The sequence below is a fragment of the Eumetopias jubatus genome, unplaced genomic scaffold (genome assembly GCF_037043125.1).
Source record: "Eumetopias jubatus isolate StellerSeaLion01/CBP00866 unplaced genomic scaffold, mEumJub1_p1.0 scaffold_3, whole genome shotgun sequence".
NCBI lineage: Eukaryota > Metazoa > Chordata > Mammalia > Carnivora > Otariidae > Eumetopias > Eumetopias jubatus.
Window position 1 is genome coordinate 145,330,119 of NW_028274809.1, and position 21,620 is coordinate 145,351,738.

The following is a 21,620-nucleotide window of genomic DNA, read 5'->3' on the forward strand; positions in this document are numbered from 1 at the left end:
GGTGGATGTGGATGTTGGGGGTGTTGCAAAGATAATAAAGGGGCTCTGATGAATTAAGTATATGTGTTCCTGTGGGGCGATGGAAATAGAATAGAATCATAATGAAATTTCAACCCTGCAGCTGTATTTCACCTAAAACATTCTGTTCATAGGATTCTTCTCTTCCTTAGGCTTCTAACTAGCTGAGAGGAATATAGAAGATAAGCTTCTCTGAGACAGAAACTCTAATTTTCAATGAATAAACTTATTCACATATACAGGTATATATAGGTATATATAAAAAAATAAACATTTTGCTTTTCCAAAATTAAGTACCTTACTTAGCAATATTTTATATAACAGCATGCTATACATATTTTAGCATGTGTAATGATCCTTTTAATACAGAGAGAATTATGTGTAGCAGTATCTGACTTGTTTCCCAGGCAAAATACCAAAACTTATTCTCTACTAATTTTTATGTGCTCTTTCATAATAGAAACTATTTTGTAGTTCTTTCATCTTCTGGTAATTTAATGTTTATGATACAAACTATGAAGACTTGGTTTGTGGGAATGTGGTTAAAAGTTACTTAAGGAATAAAATGTATTATATTATTTAAAATAATTGTTGATCACTACCTAATTAGAAGTACCATTATGAAATATCATATCAAAATCACAATCCCCCATAAAGAGCAAGCTCTCAGATAAATTGGCAGATTACATGCTTACTCCAAGTCCTTTCCTTCCTTTGCTAGAGGGATTTGTCCATACCTACTTACTGCCATGTTCCCACGTGACTCAGAAACTTGATCCTTACTTTCTCGTCAGTCTTTTTCATATGACTTTCTCTGGCCAACAAAACAGGAGAGGAAGTAACTTCATACCATTTCTGAGAAGAAGCTTAAAATGCCATGTGTGTTTCTGCTAACTCTCTAGCAATTTACTCTCTACCACATTAATGTCCTAATCCAAAAGGAGGCTTCTTCTTCATTCAGGTGTCTCCTGGATCCTGAAATGAAAACAGAACACAGAGCAGGAACAGAGCCCCTAGCTTGTACATAAGCAAGCTTCATTGTCAAGCCATTGAGATTTTTTTACTACAGTAAATTCTGACTAATATAATAAGTCTTGTTAAAGACTCTATTGTATGTTTTGAAAGTAAATCAATAAGGATTTTAAGATGAGTAGCAGTTGCTTCACAATAAGCTCCTCTAGGGCAGTGGCTAAATTTAATTTATATTTGAATTCTCAAGGTTTAATATGCAGCATGACACATAATTGGTAATCAGTAATTATCCACTGACTGATGGGTTGATCAATGAATGAGTGGATGTATGGATGACTGAACGATTGATTGAATAAATGGCACATCCAGAAATAAGTACATTCTATTAGGTGTGGAGGTTCAAAAAGAAATTAATGTCCTCAAGGGATCATAAGAGGCTCAAGGAAAATTTCATGAATTAGTGAGAATATATACTGAGAAAAATGCAAGTAAGAAATTCAAAGATCAGGAATCTAACTCATGGCTCATAATGGGTCTAATTAGAGAAAAGAATAGGAGAATGAATTTCCAGCCAAGCACTTTGTTGCAGTTTCCGTCGGATACAAGAATGGTATGTTCCTAATGGGGCTGCTTCAGGTTTTTAAACAATTAGTCCTTTAAATTTGAAAATGTACAACGCCAAATTAGAATTGAAATCTTTTAAAACTCTTTCTTAGCAACAGAAGAACATCATCCTGATTTTTTCACATTCCTAAACTGTCAATATTATTTGTAAAAAATAACAATAAAAATAATAGGAATACATTAAAACTGTTCATAAATTACATGTAATGTACAAACAATAATATTTTCTGAGTACTGCATTCAAAATATACATTGATTCTCTGTATCCTTCAGTATAAGTGATGTAATTTTAACAAATATTGTATATTTTATATCAGGTTATTTTTACATCTTTTGTATCTCAGTCAAATGTGCAGAAAACTTTATCACTACCTATGTTCTCTGCATTAGATGAATATTGGAATTTTCACTCAGTTGGTTAGCTAAAGGGATGCAAAACATTGTTTTGCATCCCAGAAAATCGTCTGCATTTCTGAGCTACATTATCTGCCTCAGCAAATGCTGTCCTTCTGCTTGGTTTTTTACTCCAAGTTGTCAGCTGCAGGGAAACCTGGATTAAACTATCCAAACTACAAAGTGGGGAAAAATAATTAAAGCTGTCTGACAGTAAACTTACCATGTAGTCTTTAATTTGTGATGTGGTAAATATTAGCCTCTTCCTTGATCTCTACCATCTAGAACTCCCAGTGGAGAAAGCAATTGGCTTCATTCATAAAGCTTCTCTGCAGACAGGCAAGTTATAAAAATGCACTACTTTATCAGAATTCTTTGGAGATTTAATGTGTACACACTTCATTGATTATCAGTTTTCTGATGAGGCCTGCTGGAGTTTAGAAGGCTCCCTAGAAAAAGATTCTTGTTCCCTGGGAAATGAAATCATGGTCTGTTAGCTTGGAAACAACAGAATAGTGAAGAAGAAGTAATGGGGTAAGTGGATTTTGCATGTAGGGTTTAATATCAGCCTTAGCATCAGCTGATGGACTAGTGAGGATTTCCTGACAAATAATTCAGCAATAAATTTGGGTGTGAAATTTTTCATTAAATTTTCACCTGCATATATGCTATATTTAGGGGGAATTCATTGCACATGTTTTCATAAAAGCATGAATACTAAGTAACTGCAATATTTTCAACATTTGCAGATGAATAATTATGGAATAAATGTGAATATATGATTACTTTAAAATGTTGGTAACTAGGGAATGTAATAATCTAACACTCACATATAAAAGCAGTACACAATATAATCACATATGGTGTGGGTTAAAAAAAGGATCAGTCATAGACTAACTTATGGAGTAGAGTATGACCAACAGTCTATAAATCACAACACAACTTTAATGTACCTTTACTGAGCTACAAATACTTGCATCTCCTCAGTGAACATACAGTAATAAAGTTATAGTAGTATGAAATGCATGTTCTTTTCTGAGGCTTATCACTGTAACATTACTACAAAAGGGGTAGGATGTCCAATGTTTTTCTCCTTCTTCTTTTAAAGTTTTAATCTATTGCATTACAATGCTACAATTAATTTAGAATCTCTGGTTGCTGAAACAAAATACTATACTGATTACTTGGTTAAATCAAGAAAAATTGTATAATATAAATGTAAATATTGCCATTATTAGATATTAATCACATCTATTCTCTTTTCCTAAATCAATAATGCACTAAAATGATCCAGTCCCTTAATAATGTAACTGATTTCTATAGAGGACATACAATGAAGAACAGAAGTGTGATTTTTAGAAATATGAGATTAAAACATATTCCAAAGCCTTAGTTTAAAGAAAACTGACCCGTAAAATAAACTACAAATTTTTAGTGTTTTTCCCTTATGTTTTGAAACAAGAATGGTAAACCTTAGTTTTGAAATAAGAGTAACAAACAAGAAAAATTTAACCATAATATTATAGTTTTATTTTTTATAAAGATTTTATTTATTTGACAGAGAGAGACACAGCGAGAGAGGGAACAGAAGCAGGGGGAGTGGGAGAGGGAGAAGCAGGCTGCCCGCGGAGCAGAGAGCCCGATGGTGGGGCTCAATCCCAGGAGCCTGGGATCATGACCTGAGCCGAACGCAGCCGCTTAATGACTGAGCCACCCAGGCGCCCCTATAGTTCTATTTTAAAGCATAGGAAGAATGACCTAAGCAAAGTTATCTATTTTTTATTTTTGGTCCTGTACGTGGCTTGATTATTTTTTTAATTACAACCTATGAACTCATTGTGTTTGCTACTCTACTTAGCTAGCATTTTCTTAGGCTATGCTTGAATTGTTTCCTCTCAATGTAAATACATTTCAAATTTACTTTTGCAGGTTAATTGTTTATAGTGAAAATATATTTTTAAAAATATTTATTTATTTTAGAGAGAGAGAGAGAGAGAGCACAAGCAGGAGGGGCAGAGGGAGAGGGAGAGAGAAACTCAAGCAGATTCCGACGTGGGGCTCCATCTCACAAACCTGAGATCATGACCTGAACTGAAACCAAGAGTCTGGTGCTTAACTGACTGTGTCACCCAGGCGCCTCAAAAATATTTTTACAATCTAGTATTCCTTGAGCTTTCATGGCATTGGAATGTAAATAGAGAGCCAGATATGTGCATGAGTTACATGTGTATGCTTTCATGAAATAATAATTAATATTTCCAATTAAATGTAAAGGAAAGTAACTTCTATTTTGATTTTGAAGGGTTTTTATTATAGTGAATTATTTTCTGCATTATTTTATTTATAGCATACATTTTTATTTATTCAAGATTTTGATATCCTAAACATTTTCTCTGTTTTACTCTTGAAATTATATACAGGAGAAAAAATATAAGATGACAAAGTAGTGATGGGTCTCTCTATATGAATATTTTTATGGTCAGGAATTTTGATCTCATTCAAATGTGATGTCTAATAAAAAACAAATCTGCACTTAGTAAGGAGAGGTTTATTCAAAATTCTATTTCAAGGGAGGGAAAGAGGCTATTGCAGTAGGGAGAAGGCTTTGACCGTAGGATTTGTAAGTGTCTCAAGGGTTAGGTAAAAACTGTTTTTCTTTTAGTTGCCCTAAATTTTAGAGGTGGAATTGGTTTATAAGGATTTAAGAAGAAATTGTTTTAAAGTGTTTGAAATATTTCCTAGTTGGCAATGAAAATAAGCCTTATTTAGAATCACTCAGGTTCTTTTTTTTTTTTAAGATTTTATTTATTTGAGACAGAGAGAGAGAACATGAGTAGGGGGAGAGGAACAGAGGCAGAGGGAGAGGAAGAGTGAGAAGCAGACTCCCCAAGGAGCAGAGAGCCTGAAGCAGACTCCGGACTCACACCCAGGGCACTGGGATCATGACCTGAGCTGAAGACAGATGCTTAACCCCTTAATCAACTGAGCCACCCAAGCACCCCCATTCAGGTTAATTATTAAAATGACAACTTTTTAATAAAGTTCTTTTTCGTATTGCATTCCATATGCAATTACTCCCTCCTTTCAGCCTTTTTAATACTTTTTCACTTCTCTTAGAAACGTACAATATTCAATCTTGTATTATGTATATTTATGTACCAATATTTTCTTTCTCATTAGATTGCAGCATCTTGAGAATGGTGTAGTGGAAAGAAACCTGACTTTGAATTTCAGGTAGGAACCTTAGTAACTATATACTTGTTTTATTAATGCAATTCCTCAGCTGCATTGAGATAATGGGAACTGGAACTAACAGGTGGTGGTAATACAGATGGTGAACATTATACAGATTTGAGATATTAAAAAAAAACTTGGATCATTATATGTACACTTTCTTAGTTCTTCTCTCCATATTTCATCCACACAAGTAATAATTTGGATTGATGTTCTAAATGTCAGGTATTATGACAATGGCACAGAGAGTAGTTTCAAAGAGAGACATAAAGTGCCATGACTTATAAAATTGATGTATTTGTCATTTTCAAAATTCATCATGTTTGTTCAGCTCTAAGAAACTACAATTATCTAATCAAGGCAAATAAAAATTCTCTGTATGTGCATTATAGTACAAAAGGAGAGGTTACAATTGGTGCATAATAGAAAGAAGTACAATTTAACAGTTTCCCCAAGAAATGTTCTCTCTATTTTTTGAACCTTGTAATTAGCACACATGAGGTATTCCTAAAAGTCATCTTAATTTTATTATTTATTTACTCTATCTCTATAAAAATGATCTTTAAAGACATTTTGGTTGATCATGTATTTATATATGGATTTAAATGTATTAAAAAAGACAATTTATGTATCTGTTTTGAAGTAAATAGTTTTCTTGTTCAGTACTTAGATATAAAACATTTAGGAAATTAATATATGAATTTGAAACAGCATATATTTCATCCAGATATAGATTTTAACATTTTACATATTTATGGGTAGACAACTTATTGAGCAATAATGACATATTTAACTGCATGCACAGCATTTTATGTATTTGATTTTATTTATCCTTACAACAACACTAACTTCATTTTTCAAATTAAGCACTGAGGATAAGGGAATTTACAATATATTTGTTTGTTGAGCCAGCTAATAAATGCCAAAGTTTGCTTGGATGCAAATCCAGGTATGCCTGGTGTCCAACTTTGTGAAAGACTTTGCACTCACATACAGGCCACACATATATAATTTAATTCAATATGAATATAATTGCCATTAATGCTTATCTGACTTTTTGTTATACCTACATGGGTCATAGATCTTTATGTATATGCATCATGTGGATCTCCATGTGTATAGTAGTAAAGAAGAAAATGCATTTTCATTTTCATGTTTCAAATAAATTCACATGATATATGGATTACTGTAGATTTATATACTTATAGTATTTCAATTGTAAAAATATATCAATTTAACAAAATTATTTGTGGCTTTGAGTTTCCCATTTAAAATAATATAATGCATGTTCAGAAAAAAATCAGTTGGAAGTGTCATTCATTCCATTTGTATATCTATATCAGGTGTCTAACAAATGATAATAAAAAAAATACATTGACGCTGAACAAGAAAATATAGTAGGCTTTATTCCCTAATATTGAAATGAAAATGAAATTCCAATGTTTGTTAAAAGAAACAAATTCTAATATAATGAACTAACTGTAAAAGAAAGTTGTGTTTTATCATTTCTATACTTTCATAACAACACATTCTATTTGTAAATTGTATTCTTTTCTGTAGAGTTGGTACTAACAGTACACATTATATTTATAAAATATCATATATTACTACTTAGGGGTGTGAATTAAAGCATATATATATTGTATTCTTGTAAAATGGAATGCAAAATAATATGTCAAAACAACTGCTACCCAAAGCTGCATTCATATAGTTAATTGACTGTTAACTTTGGGGAAAAAGCAGCAACTTTTATTATGCATGCAGATATGATGCTACTTAGAAATAAATAAAGTGGTAGGAATGTGATTTGTTTCTATAGATTTAAATTTTAGGGCATTATTTACACGCTAGGTGGCCTTGACTGAAAATAATTTTAGATAATTGTACAATAAATAAATATAAAACTGTAATTTCATGGATGCTATTTCAAACACAATTAACATAAAACAATTATGAATATCTTTTCAAAATTAACAGAGCAACTCAGGCATAGTTATCTGCAAATGCCACACTGTTATTTTCTTATTTTGTTAGTAAAACCAATTTAAATTATACTATACAAAAATGCATGTACATTTGGAAATTTCTGTCACCTGAAATGTGTTTATATACATTTATTTAATTTGAAAGTCTGTTTTTTCATAGAAATGTCATCAATTTATTACATTTGGTGAAAAATAAATACTTGGTTAAAATAGATTTTTAAACAAGTATTTTTATTTTTTATGCTGACTTTTTATACTTTCCCTCAAAAATTTATCTTAGGGACCCCAAATTCACCAGTTATTTAAAGAAATTGAAACACATGCAGGTATATAAACCCCTTAGTTAAGATCTGTTGCAAGTGAATTTTTCAATTTTTTAAAAATAGTACAATTTGTTCTTGTGATATATGTATCTTATAAAATATTTTGTATTTAAAATATGCTCAGCCTAGTGGTAAATTTAATAAGCACAATAAGATTTTTCATGTTTAAAATATAGAACACTAGTATTTCCATAAGGGTTAAAATATATGTTTTTAATAGAACATAAAAGAAATATAAGACAGCTTATTTATGAATAATTAATCTTTTCCTCCCAGGGGAATATAAGCATAAATCTTTCAGATAAAAATAAGATATCTCTTTATTTTCTTCTACTATTAAATTTCTTCCTGCATATTAAGGGCAGTTTAAACCCCTCTCCTTCAAAAATTCTTAAAAAAAAATCTGTGTACTTTGTGGAATTATAACACTGTCTTACACACACATAATTTACAAGCCTGTGCTGCCTATTTTTGCTGGTATCAACCACTCATTGTCATTTTAACCCTACTGATTGTGCTAAGGCTTAAGAGTTAGCAAACTCTTGCTTTGTTTAAAAAATAATAATAATAAATAAGGAGTGGCCAAATGAAAATAGAAAAGAATTAATCAAAACTTTGAACCTCTACTCTTGCTCTCTGTATTTGTACTGTATTCAAAGATAGATTTTACTGCTAAATAAAAAAATAGAATAATTGTATTGACCAAATCCTTTAAAAATATTGACAACAATTAGGACATCAGGTAGCTCAGTTAGTTAAGTTTTTGACTGATGAATTCAGCTCAGGTCATGATCTCATGGATGTTGAGATGGAGCCCCATGTTGGGGCTTGCCTACCAGATCCACTTGATAGCCCTCTCTGTGAAGCCCACAGTGCTTTTTCCAAGAAATTTTTTATTGCTTTCTGTCCTATGTTCCCTTAACATTCAAAAATATTACAAGGTTTAACACTCCATGATACTCTCGTTATGTGTTTCCTTACCTTTATCTCTATATGACTATGAGATTCTGGAGAACAGGGTATTGAGCTTTTCTGTACATTTCCATATGTGTATTAATATGTGCAGACCCTGAGACATATAATATTAATAGAATCTTTATAAATAATTGGGAATGTAATTAATCATTACACTGTGCATTCTGTAGGAATGGTAGAAATGTTACAAAGGAAAGGGGATCAGCCAATCTGGTGTAATCAAATAAAACTTTAAGAAATAACTGAAACAAAGATACCTTTGAAGGATAGTTAAGTATGGACAAATACAGAAAAAAAACAGACAATGAAAGAACATCTAGACTAAGAAAGTAACTGCCATGAGAATATATTTTCCATAAGATGATAGAGAATTGAAGTTTTTCCAAAGAAGGCACTTTGTACAGAAAACCTGAGTAAATAATAATGAAATAGTGAGGGTCAGAAAATGAAGGGTCATCAAAGCAAAGCAAAATAGTTTAATCAAGTTCTGGTAGGTGATCAAAGTCACTAAAGAAACTATTTGATCGTAAGTGTCAAATTCTAAAAGTAGTGGCTCCAGAAAATTATTTATGACAGATAAAAGAAATGTAAATCGGTAAAATCATTCTGAAGGGGTTCAATTGCTTAAGCTTGAATTGGGTAGAATCTCCGCTAGGAGAATAACAATGGGCATGAAGATCAAACTGAATCATATTAAGGACAATTGCAAAACATATTTCAAGACCAAAAATTAAATAATTCATGACAGTTTGGATTAGGAAATGAAGGAAAGAGAATGTCTATAAGGTAGAGAACTGAGGGAATGATGATGCTAATGGTCAAGAAAGATAGATGTTAATATTTAAAGTGTATTTTAATATGTCAAGTTAAAATTTTTTTACCATTTTTAAAAATTTTTTTAAAGATTGTATTTATTTATTTATTTGAGAGAGAGCGACCACAAGTAGGGGGAGGAACAGAGGGTGAGGGACAAGCAGACTGCACTGAGCATTGTACTTGATGTGGGGCTCATTCTCAGGACCCTGAGATCATTACCTGAGCCGAAACTAAAAGTCAGATACTTAATGGACTGAGCCACCCAGGCACCCCCAAATTTTTACTATTTTAATTGAAGCACTACAGATATATAGAAGAGTGGATAAATCATAAATATACAGTTGAATGGCAAAGTAAACACATTTGTGTAACCATCACCTTGATCAAGTAACAACCAAACACTCAGAATCCAGCCTTCTGCTCATACCATCCACGCTACCTCCCTTCTCCCCAAAAGTTACCACTGTCTTAACCTCAGTTCTACAGATTGATTTGCCTGTTATTGAATATTAAATAAATTAATTAATATAATCTTTGTGTTGGGCTTATTTTGATCAATATTATGTAAGAATCAGACATAATGTTGCATGTAGCTATAATTATTTAATTTTTATCATTACATAGTATTTCATTGTATGTACATACTATAATTTATATTTTCCCAATTTACTACTGTATTAGTGTGGCGATTTTACACAATTATTTTTTCTGTGAGTATTCTTGCCCAGTTCTGGAGGTGCACTTTTATACCCACTTATGAAATTGCTAGATCATTGGGTACATGGGTGTTTAAATTTAATAGATAATGTCAAATAGTATTCCAAAGTTCTTAGAGCAACTTTGTTCCTTATCTGTACTGTATGAGAATTCCACTTTCCTTTTGAAATGCACTTGCCTTCCTAAATATGTTTTCTGAGACAGTTATATCATCAATATTTTAAGACATGCAGAAGATATATTATTCTAGGTGTAAGAATAAAATTTGTCCATGATTAACTGCACATCATGAACTTAGTCTATTTCTTGTAGTTAAGTTTAAACAACATGTAAAAGAACATTATATGTTAAAAGACTCGATATACTTGAAATCTAAGACTTTACAGTTGAATAATATCTTAGCACTCAGTGAAAACTTTCTTTCTACCACTGAGCTTTTTAAAGCATTAAAAAGTAGCTGTCCGGCAGTTCAGGGTATTAAAGGAGGTTGTAAAGAGCTTTGGATCGCCACTGCAGCCATTCATACATGAAATTTGAGAAGGCTTTTGTGGGCTGGATGTAGTAGGTAATTAATTTGGGAAAATTCCAGAGGTTAAGACCAGATGAGCTATTTCACTTCTTCTGGACCTGCTGCTGCTGATAAATGGTTGAGAAGTTTTTGTTTATGGAAGGGAACTTCCAAAAGAGTTCTGCTTCTCCAAGAAGAAAACTAAGAAAACATTACACAATATGGGTTGTTTCACACTACAAATAACATGGTTGCCATTTTGCGATGGGGATTCTTCTAAAAGACAACTTCCCCACATTAAATGTGGAGGTTTTAGCTCAGAGAATAAGAAACTGGTTTTCACAGAATTTTAATGAGAATGATAGGATTATGTAAACAGTGTACAATGTACCATCAAGTTCTTTAAAGATGTACTTAATCTAAGAGACTCATAAGACTTTAATATGAGTCAATAATTATTGTTACTTAGGGAGAAAAGGCATTAGCTTCAAAATTCCAATAATTTAATGTCTGTACTGGTGAGATACTGATGAAAATATTGTTAAACTTCTATAGAAGACAATGCTTGCTAGTAAAAATATAATCTGTAAATCTCTATAGATGTATAGTCAAATTACTGTAAAATTTAGCTTAATAGATAATAATGATATATCTATGATTTTTGTCATAATTTTGTTAGAAATATATTGCAAGTTCTAAAGTCACATATTCTAAGAAATTTGTTTAGAAACTGCAATTAAATAATTCAGAAATAATTAATTCAGAAGACAACCCATTAAATTATAACCCTCCCCACAGGTTAACTTGGTGCCAAATGTATTGTTTAATTTATCATTCTTAGTATTTTTAGACAGCCTCAAGGCAGAGAATGAAGTAATAATAAATAGGGAATAGTGGATAATTAGAGAAGGAAATGTGGAACAAAATTACTAAGGGCTTTAGGTGAGGTTCATTATTACTATTTAATAGTGCCCAAGAGCATTCGATCAAATTATGGATCAAGTTTAAAAGTGGGCTGAATGAAATCCTTGTGGAGGAGAGTTTTCTTACTTTTTTTTTCCTCAGGATTCAGCTCTGTGTTATAAAATATATTCAAAATCTCCCTTATGAGTCAAATTTTGACCAAGCTTTATGGAAAATCACTTTGGGGGAAATGTGTATGTAGATGGGGGGTCAAGTCATACATATTAGGATAAGGGAGATTAAAACTTTTAAATGGAGAATGAGAGGGGGAGAAAGTATAATCAAAGAATCTGAGTTTGTTTGTCAATAGGCTGTGTGCCACACAGATTGAAACCTTTGCATGATTAAGCAGTAAGGCACTTCAGGGATAACTGGTTAAGTGACATATGGTAAATATAGCCCTCAGGCCACTTAATGCATGGGGAAACCTAGGCTTTCTAACTCTAGGCTCACTATAGAGCATTGCCTTTTCATTATTAAACCTTTTAAAGGTATAAATGCATATTAACTTGTTTTTCTAATTTTGTTTCATTTCATTACTGATGTCATGGTGTGCAACCTATAAATGCTAACCAGCTCATGTGTTATAGAGATATTCCTACCAGTTGCTTAGATAAAGCCAATTTCTTTAGGCAATGAGTTAGAGATGTGCAATTTCTGTATATTCCGTAGAGAACTAGGGTATGGAAATTTGTGGTCAGTGGAAAGAAAGTGTGTTAGGCCTATTTATTCAACTACATGCTGTAGGCTAACTGACATGTTTGGAAATTATATTGGGACCAATAATAATGATATTAATATTAAAAATAGCATGTGTTTACTTCATGAATTCTAAGAAATCTATGCCTTATTTACGTATAAGTTGACTTCACTGGTGATTTTTACCATGGTACTAAGTAGCAAAGACTATTTCCCAAATGTCAGTATGTTTTGCCTATAAAGGAAATATATATCACTATTTCAAATGTCTTCTGTTCTAATGATAGCAACACTTTTGAACACAGTCGATAATCCATGTGAAAATGATTTCATAGTTGCTGTCAAACCTATAGGGTGAAATATATTCTTGTTACTTATTTACAATAGCATTTTGGAGCATGAATACTCAAAAGTAAAAAAAGAAAAAAGAGTTCGCAATGGCATGTAGTGTGTACAAAATCTCAAAGCTAAATTACCCACCTTTATGAACCCTTATTAGTTGATAATTTTCTCAATGTGATTCAATCACCACTTCCAAAATACTCATTTTGGACCAGGCACTTTACTAAGACCTGGGGGTATGTAGATTAATAAGTCTTAGTACTCCAGGGGTCCAAAATAAAGAGAAAATGTAGATACATACTCATCCATTTATAAATTATATGCATTGTGAAAAATATCCACAAAAGATCATGAAAAAGCAAAGAGGAAGAAAGCTTTATTGGAGAGTTATAATTTGAGTTAGACTCAAAGTCAAAGTACTTTGTTTAGATATTTTCTCATTGAGATAGGAGCACAGAGATTTCAAGAAACAGTATTAGAAAAGACCCAACTCATTTGTGGCAATGGTGAGTAGTCCAGTTGCTGGAGCATAGGGTAAAGATTAAGTGGTGGGTAAAACTGAGGATTAAAAGGTAAATTAGATCCTTTTATGGAGATCTGTAGGGTCAATGCTAAAACTACCAAAGCATGTCCATTCATAATAAAAGAGTTATGGGATGATTTTAAGGAAAGATTGGCATGACTCACTTCCCTTTTTAGAAAAAGATTGCTCTGACTTATGAAAAAAATTGAAGACAGTCAAGTTTAAAAATGATAAATCTGAGGTACTTGATAGTTATCTAGATAAAGATGGCAAATAGATGCTTATTTGACTTTGGGTCTGAAGGAGCTCATGAAATATATTATGTCTGGATAAAATACCTTAACGACTGTGTGTGTGTGTGTGTGTGTGTGTGTGTGTGTGTGTGTGTGTGTGTGTGTAAATTGCATTTAAGATTAAGATCACTAGCCTAGATGAAGTTACCTAGGGAGTACAGAAGGAAACAAGAACTGAGAGCCAAACCTGAGGACCTCAGATTTTAGATTTTGGAGGTTACATAAATGAGGACATATCCTCCAGTAAAAGAAATGGAGATATGTTGATGAGGTAAATAGCGGCTAAGAAAAGAAAGCATATCGTGGAGAGAATGATCAAACTTTCCAAATGTTAAGAGTTTGGGTAACAAACTTTAACAACATAAAGGTAATTATAACTTTAAAAAGAGTTCAATACACTTTTGGTAATAAAAGGAAATCAGAATATGTTGCTAGCAAAGTAAGAAAGTAGAAGTAGCAAATGCAGATAACATTTTCCAGATGTTTGGATAAGATGAGGAATAGAAAAATGGTATTTTTTTTAAAGGTTTTACTTATTTATTTGACACACAGAGAGAAAGCACAAGTAGGCTGAGTGGCAGGCAGAGAGAGAGGGAGAAGCAGGCTCCCCACTGAGCAGGGAGCTGGACGTGGGGCTCAATCCCAAGACCCCGGGATCATGACCTGAGCCAAAGGCAACCGCTTAACTGACTGAGCCATCCAGGCGCCCCAGAAAAATGGTATGTTAGCTAGAACAGACTGTTGGGGCTCTGTAATGTCAATCCATAATGTGCTTTCCACACAAAGTCAAAATTAATTTAGAGGTAGACACGGTAACCAAATAAATGGCATAATAATTATCGTGGAACACTTTATTATTGGTAAATTTTAGGTTGGAATATATGGCTAAAGGATGCTTCCAAGTGGACTTGCCAACATGCTCTGCCTCACCTCAACTTCCCAAAAGGTTAAACTTTGAAACAGAGTTCCTGAGGGCAAGTTTTAATTTTCTCTATAGAAACCCTTACTCCAAACTGTTGTTTGGTCCTTGTCAGGGGTGGGCAGGATAGACCATGTGCTCACAGCCAGTAATAGAGTAGTTTCATCCAATCAGGAAACCAGAGCAAAGACAAGCTACCAGAAAAATTACTCAGATCCAAACATGCCCCCATCCATACTCAGAATTGAATATTTTTACCTGCTGTTACAAATTTTGCTCATCCAGGACTTTGTTATCCCCTTTGGAAGAAAAGAACAGAAGTCTTTCCTGGTTATCCTACTGAGCTCCATCAACAAATTGTTGCTCCTTAGGAAATTATCCTGGTTCCCCAGTGGGGCAGTGTAGAATCTTCCCCCCAGAAAGCAAATAATATATTAAATGAATTCTAATCCCACTATGTGTCCAAGGCTGAAAATTCACTTCCTGTTTTACTATCCATCCATCCAAATATCTCCAAACATGTTTTTCCAATTAGTTTGTCCAACTGTCTTCGGTTTTCTTTGAAGTGATATTATCTATGCAATGCCAGCAATATAACAGAATCCTGAATTTGCATGGACTCATTATTACTGTGAAGGAAGGAAAATGTATTTCTCTATTGTCCTCTACTACTGTCTCCCCTCATTCTCTTAACACTCTTTACTTTGCCAGCTCAATCAATCTAAGGCAATAAGGACAAGCCTGTAGAAGTTAGGTTTATGGACCTATCTCAGTGAGATAGACTGTACACTGACAGAACCAAAAGACATTGCCACAAAGAAAAAGAGAAAATTATTTTAAGATTTGGGATAGGTGGCATTTAGGCCAAATCTAAATGAAGTAGGGTTTTGATAGGCTAAACACAAAACTGGGCTTTGTGTAAAGGGGTCAAAATGACATCCAGTTTGGAAAGTGGACCAAGGATTCTGTTTCTGTGGAAACTACAAAGTCAATTTAAATGTGGAATGTTGTGTCTAGAAGACCATTATCTGCATCTTTGCACCTGGGTAAAAATTGAGGCTTATGCTCTGTATCAAGATGACTTAGATACCCAGGCGAGAGTGGCATGTTTTATTCTTAGTGATATGTTTTCAAACCATATTTCTGCTGGTCTGATTTTCAGGGGACAGAGTTTCTCAGTGATTAAGAAATCAGTAGTCACTAAAGAAGGTGGCTGTTATGACACGTTACAGCTGCAGCAAATCCTTAGAGACATATTGTTTCAGGTTAACTTTGAGCTGGCCTTGTCTGTTATCCCAGTCTAATGAATGAGATGGCCAATTTTAACTTTCTCAGTTTATGCTAATTTTTATTTCCTCATTACCCATTTGTTATATATCAGGATCTCTTTGTTTGCCATTTTCTTAGTCTGAAATGGTCTGGCTTCACATATCCACATGGGTCACCCACCCTTACTTATTTTCAAATGTCGCTGTAACTGCAGTTTTCTCATCCTATCTAAAATTTCAGCTTTTTCTCCTGAAACTTATTATCTCCTCTGCATTATTTTCTTCTTAGCCCTTATCACTGTATTTATTTCCTGTAGGAAGCAGCCTCTAAAATGGTCCCCAGTGTTCCCCACCTCCTGGTATTCGTGCCCTTGCGTCATTTCCTCTCTTTTAAATGTGGGCAGGACTCATTGGCACACTTCTAACAAAGGACAATATGACCTAATGGAGGGATACCACTTCTGAGATTAGGTTTCCAAAAAATGGTGGCCTCTACCTCTTTCTTTGGGCAAAATAAGCTGATATTCTATGAGTAACCCTATGGTCAAGATCATATGGCAAAGAATGATATCTCCAAACAACAGCCGGTAGACACATGAGGGAGTTTTTTAGTGGAGCTTCTGACCACAGCTATGAATGAGATGTTGACAAGCAGCCTTATGAGAGACCCTGAGGCAGAAGCAGCCTGAATACTCACAGAAACTGTGAGATGATGCATGTTTTAAGTTACTTATTTTTTGTCATAATTAAGTATGCAGTAGTAGTATTAGATAAACGTAACTTATAGTTAGCTTGATTGTCATTTTACCAACTAGAATGTTGACCCACGTAGGCAGTGATTTGGGATTTGTTTTGTTTTGTTTCCACTATTTTTCCTTATTGATTAGCACTGGGAATATGATTATAATTACATATTAATATATAATCATAAGGCATTTGGAATTTGGCACCCTGATAAGGAAGTAGAATATGCAGTCTTAATATATCTAACTTACCATGTAATATAAAGGTTACTTGTATGATCACACAAGGGTTTTTATCCAAAGGAAATCCACTTAACAAAAGGCACAGAGAAAAGAGCAGTTTGGAAATTAGCAAGTCCTTTTGATACATTTGACCCACATTACACATGACTGATAATGTATTGCCTTTTATTACAAATGAAGAAATAAAAGCACAAGAGTTCATCAACTGTACCTCAATCTTTTCTTTATTCTTCGAGGTTATTTAAAGAAATAAGACTTAAAAACAAATTTTGGGGTGCCTGGGTGGCTCAGTCGGTTAAGCGTCTGCCTTCGGCTCAGGTCATGATCCCGGGGTCCTGGGATCGAGCCCCACATCGGGCTCCCTGCTCAGCGGGAGCCTGCTTCTCCTTCTCCCACTCCCCCTGCTTGTGTTCCCTCTCTTGCTGTGTCTCTCTCTGTCAAATAAATAAATAAAATCTTAAAAAAAAACTTAAAAAATTTTTGTAGTATCAGTTTGTTGATAAATATAGCAATTTACTAATTATATTCTTGATGAACCACAGACTGCTTTCGTTGGTACTGAATTCTTGCTTAGCTATACCTACCAATTACTAAGCAAAGTGGTTTTGTAAGTTGGTGTATACTAAAAAAATAGCGTATATTTTTTTTAAATTATAATAATTTTCCCCATTCCAGTTGTGATCACTCCACCTCATTCATTAATCATGTTTCTGTATGTGTGGGGGGTATTTTCGAGGACCATCACTGTATTGAATTAGTCCATTGTACCATCCCTGTCCCAATATATGCTATTTTAAAAACTTTAGCTTTATTATAAATCTTAATAACTTGGGACACAAGTCCTAATTTTTTATTTTTTTAAAGAAGGCATTTATATATTCTTAGGTATAAGTCCATTGGGAAGGGCTTATTGACCCTGCTTCACAAAATTGTGAATTTCATTGAGATGAATCTACAGATCAAGTTGAAAAGAAAAAAAAATCCTTAAAATACTGAGTTTATCTTTACATAAAATTCTTGCACATCTTTATTTCTAGACACTGTATATTTTTGTTGTTATTGCTGGTATCACTTTTAAAAAATATATTTTGCATTCTGTATTTCTAGTGAATAAAATTGTAAATGATAATAATGTCCTTTATGAAGAGAAGTCTTTGATTTTGATGTAACTAAATTTATCAATTTTTGCCTTGTCATTTGTTCTGTAAAAATTTTATAGAAGAAGTTTCTTTTCTGCCTCTAGGACACAATGAAGTTTTCCTTAATTTTCCTTTATTAACTTTACAATTTAACCTTCAAAATTAAATATTTAATCCATCTAGTTTCCATCTTTGAATGTCATGATTAAGTTTCTTGTTCTCTATATGGAGAACTAGGCTTCTTGCTGCAATCTACTTAAACTCTCCATCTTTCCCCAGTGACTTATGGTAATGTTTTATTGTATATGAAATGGCCAAATATAAATGGTTTAGTTTCTAGCTCTCTACTTTTTCAATTGCTTTATCTGTGTGTTCTTATAAATGCCAAAATTTAAAAAACATAACAACTAATACTATAGCATACTATAGTATATCTTACTTTTATCTTCTTTTAAAAAAATGATTGGGCTCTTCGGGCATCCTTATACTTCTCTATACATTTTAGAGCATTTGTAGGTTTCTCAAAAATAAGAAAAATCCTAGAATTGGGAATGTATAGAATTTACATGAATTTAAAAGTAGAGGGTGGAATTGAAGAATTTAATACAAGAAATAGATTGTTATCTAGAACATATAAACAACTTCGTCAAATTAACAACAAAGATGCCAAAACTGTAATAGAGAGTAAATAAAGAATATATATTTAGGCAGTTTATAGAACAGGAAACCAAAAGAGTCAATAAGTATATGAAGACATGTGCTTAAAATCATTGGCATTAAACAATGTTGGTTAAGTACACTGGGATATCATTTTATACCTCAGTTACTTTCACTTAAAAACACTTTATAATCCCAAGTGTTGATGGGGATATCGTGTGAAATTGTAAAATTCCCCTGGTCATGGGAATATCTTTGGAACTCTCCCAGAAATCCAAATGTGATGTTTTATGCTCAGCACAAAATAAGTGCTGAGTATATTGTGTTTACTGCATTAGACGATCAAGCCCAAGAAAAATTCTATCATCAAGAATGTGTCAGCTTGAACAATAACACAACCATAATCTTACTTTGCTCAATAAGGGTAATAAGACATACAAATATCTTGGATTTCCTAAAAACCCATATTAAGATGAATTGCTGATGCATATCTCACACAGATAAAAGGTCATATACATCAATTTTTTTATAGACATAAACAGTTTGGGGCAACTTCACAATGCATAAATAGCAACAGTGAGATCCTTTATAATGTTTTCTATAACCATTAAGGGAAACAACACCAAGAAAAATACAGATTTAAATCTCTTAACTATAGTACATTTTTTTCTTGCCTCTGATTTTTCCCTTTGATAATTATTTATTACCTTTACACATTTAAATATAATTCAAATTTTTTACTTAATCAAAACTAATTTTACATTCTATAGGACTTTTTTTCTGTGTATGCAGCATCAAAACTTTAAATTCACTTATCTTAAGGTACCAAAAAAACTTCTTTCTTCAACATGATGGACATTCTTGTCATTATGTACTGTACAAGAGGCAGCAAAGAAATGAAGAGGGAATCAAAGTACACATCAGAGTGATCTAGACAACAGAAAAAAATGGACATGGCAAGAGGACAACTCAAACAGAGTTTAAAGGATCTTATAAAAATCAAAGCAGTAATGAATTTCACTAGACACAACCAGCCCCTGTTATCAGTAGATGAATGGAAATCTCTGTTTTTCTTTCAGGGGTAAGAGTAGGAAATGAAAATGACAAAAGATAAGTGAAAGTTAGGTAGTTGAAAGCAAAAGTACTAGTCTGAAGACAGTTTCTTATTATGGATTATATTTTATTTCAGTGAAGTTTTTTTTTATGTGTTCAGTGAAGTATTTAATCTCCCCAAATTCTATCAATTTTTTGTAACTACAAACCCCTAAAATAACATTTATAATAATTATTTCCCCAAGTCTACAGAATGATTTCAAAGGTATTATTTCATTTATTTCACAGGGTAACCAAAGTAGTTAGGTCAGGTAAAAGTTATTATCAGCAAACTTACACTGTATTTTAAAAAGTCAAGTTGGAAAGATCTTCTAAATAAAGAACAGAAAGGTGTGAACTAAAACCTAATTTTTCTTACTCCAAACGCTATATTACTGCCATGACTACATCTGCTATTATATTATATAATTGTAGTAGTTTTAGGTAATTCAGCAGATACAAAATGAACCTTACTTAGGTTTGTATGTTTAGGTAAGAGAGTAGTAAGTGATTATCACTCTAAATCTGGCACCTTCTGCTAGTCATGCCGATGATGTTCTGTGAAGCAGTTTAAAAGAAAATCCTGTATGTTTACTAAACGTTTTGGCTTTAGGACAGTTCTAGAATCATTATTTGTGAGAGAAAAATTAAAAGGTGGTAACATGCCAAACTTCATTTTTGTAAATACAGAAGTAAAAAATATTTTGGCTCTTAAGCCAAATGAGTAAGAAAAATGAAGTTGATTGGGGTGGGGGATGGGGGTGGGTGGGTGGACGGACAGGGACAGTTCTAGCAAAATGGCAAGAGATTCAGAAATAAATTTCAAATGTACCAGCAGATTAAATGGCAAAACAGCTTGTATATAAACAAGAAATATATTTTGAGGAATAACCCTGTGAGAGTTGGTAAAAAAAAAAAAAAGAAGAGGAGAAAAACACCATTGGCAAAAAATAATAATAAATTGAAAAAAAAAAAAGAGAAACACTAACTGCTGGTAGAGGAAAAGCAATAGAGGAAAGAAAAAGAAATAAAGTAAACAAACTGCAAGGAAAGTAAATGACCAGTGTCTGGATCATCCCATGAATACTCAGGGCAAACTGTTGGAGAAGTTCAGTACCTAATTATGGGCAGGATCAAATCTGTCAAAGGAACTTATTTCTCCCTCTTATCTTTCCTCTGTGACTGTACCCTAATAGCTACAGACTATGATGTTTCTCTTTTTATTAACTTACTACTCCCCATGTCCTACCATGGCTTTCATTACAGATGAATTATTTACTTTTTAATGTATTCCATATGTAAATCACTGCTATATTTGTTGTTCAGCTTTAAAATGGGAAAGAAAGAATGATTACAATGTTACATTTTAGTTTTCAATTTTCTTTTGTAAGAGTAAGGAGAATGGGGAACAATGATTTAATATAATTGAATCTCTACAAATTAACTATATTTTGCTCTAATAAGCTTATTTGCATATATATATTTGCTGTTTTAACAGTTTTTAAGTGTAAATTCTATGCCATTAATTACATTCACAATGTTGTGCAACATAACCACTCTCTATGTCCAAAAATTGTTTAATACCATAACAAAAACTCGACTTAAATAATATGGGCTACTTCATAAATTCAAATGATATTCTTGCACACGGGCCATGCTAAGCTTCTCTCTATTGTTCCAATTTTTGTAAATGTGCTGCCAAAGCGAGCACTTGAGTAGTTTTTCTCAAAATAGATTCCAAGTCAGAGCTTCAGGAAATCCACCAAATAGAATGATGGCATTTTATTGTAAATTAATAGTAAGAAGAATTTAGAGAGTTGTTGAGCCACCTGTCCTTTGCCCTCTGCTTCATTCCAAATTCTGAATTGCCAAAATTCTTCACTCATTTTTATATTTCTAGGATTGCATAGCACAAGCCTGAGATCTGAAAGTGATGCAAAGCACCAACTTAGCAGAATTATAATTTCTCAGTCAGCTGGGGTTTAATGATTTGATTGATGTCATTATGTGACAATCTGTAAAACAAAGTTACACCTCACAGGAAAGGTATTACATATGTATTTATCTGCATATTTAAATTCTATTATATTTAATTTCTTAAAATTTGTATGTTAAATTTTGTTTCTCCAAGGTTTATAAAAATATATACTGGGATCATGGCTACAACAGTGCTA

The 21,620-nt window shown here is 32.8% G+C and overlaps 1 non-coding gene across 1 annotated transcript; it reads right to left on the bottom strand.

Annotated features, from left to right (window-relative positions):
- Positions 1-21,050: 21,050 nt before the first annotated feature.
- Positions 21,051-21,157, bottom strand: LOC114213198 (U6 spliceosomal RNA). The gene has a single exon (XR_003610162.1). It is a non-coding gene; the product is annotated as a U6 spliceosomal RNA (small nuclear RNA).
- Positions 21,158-21,620: the final 463 nt, after the last annotated feature.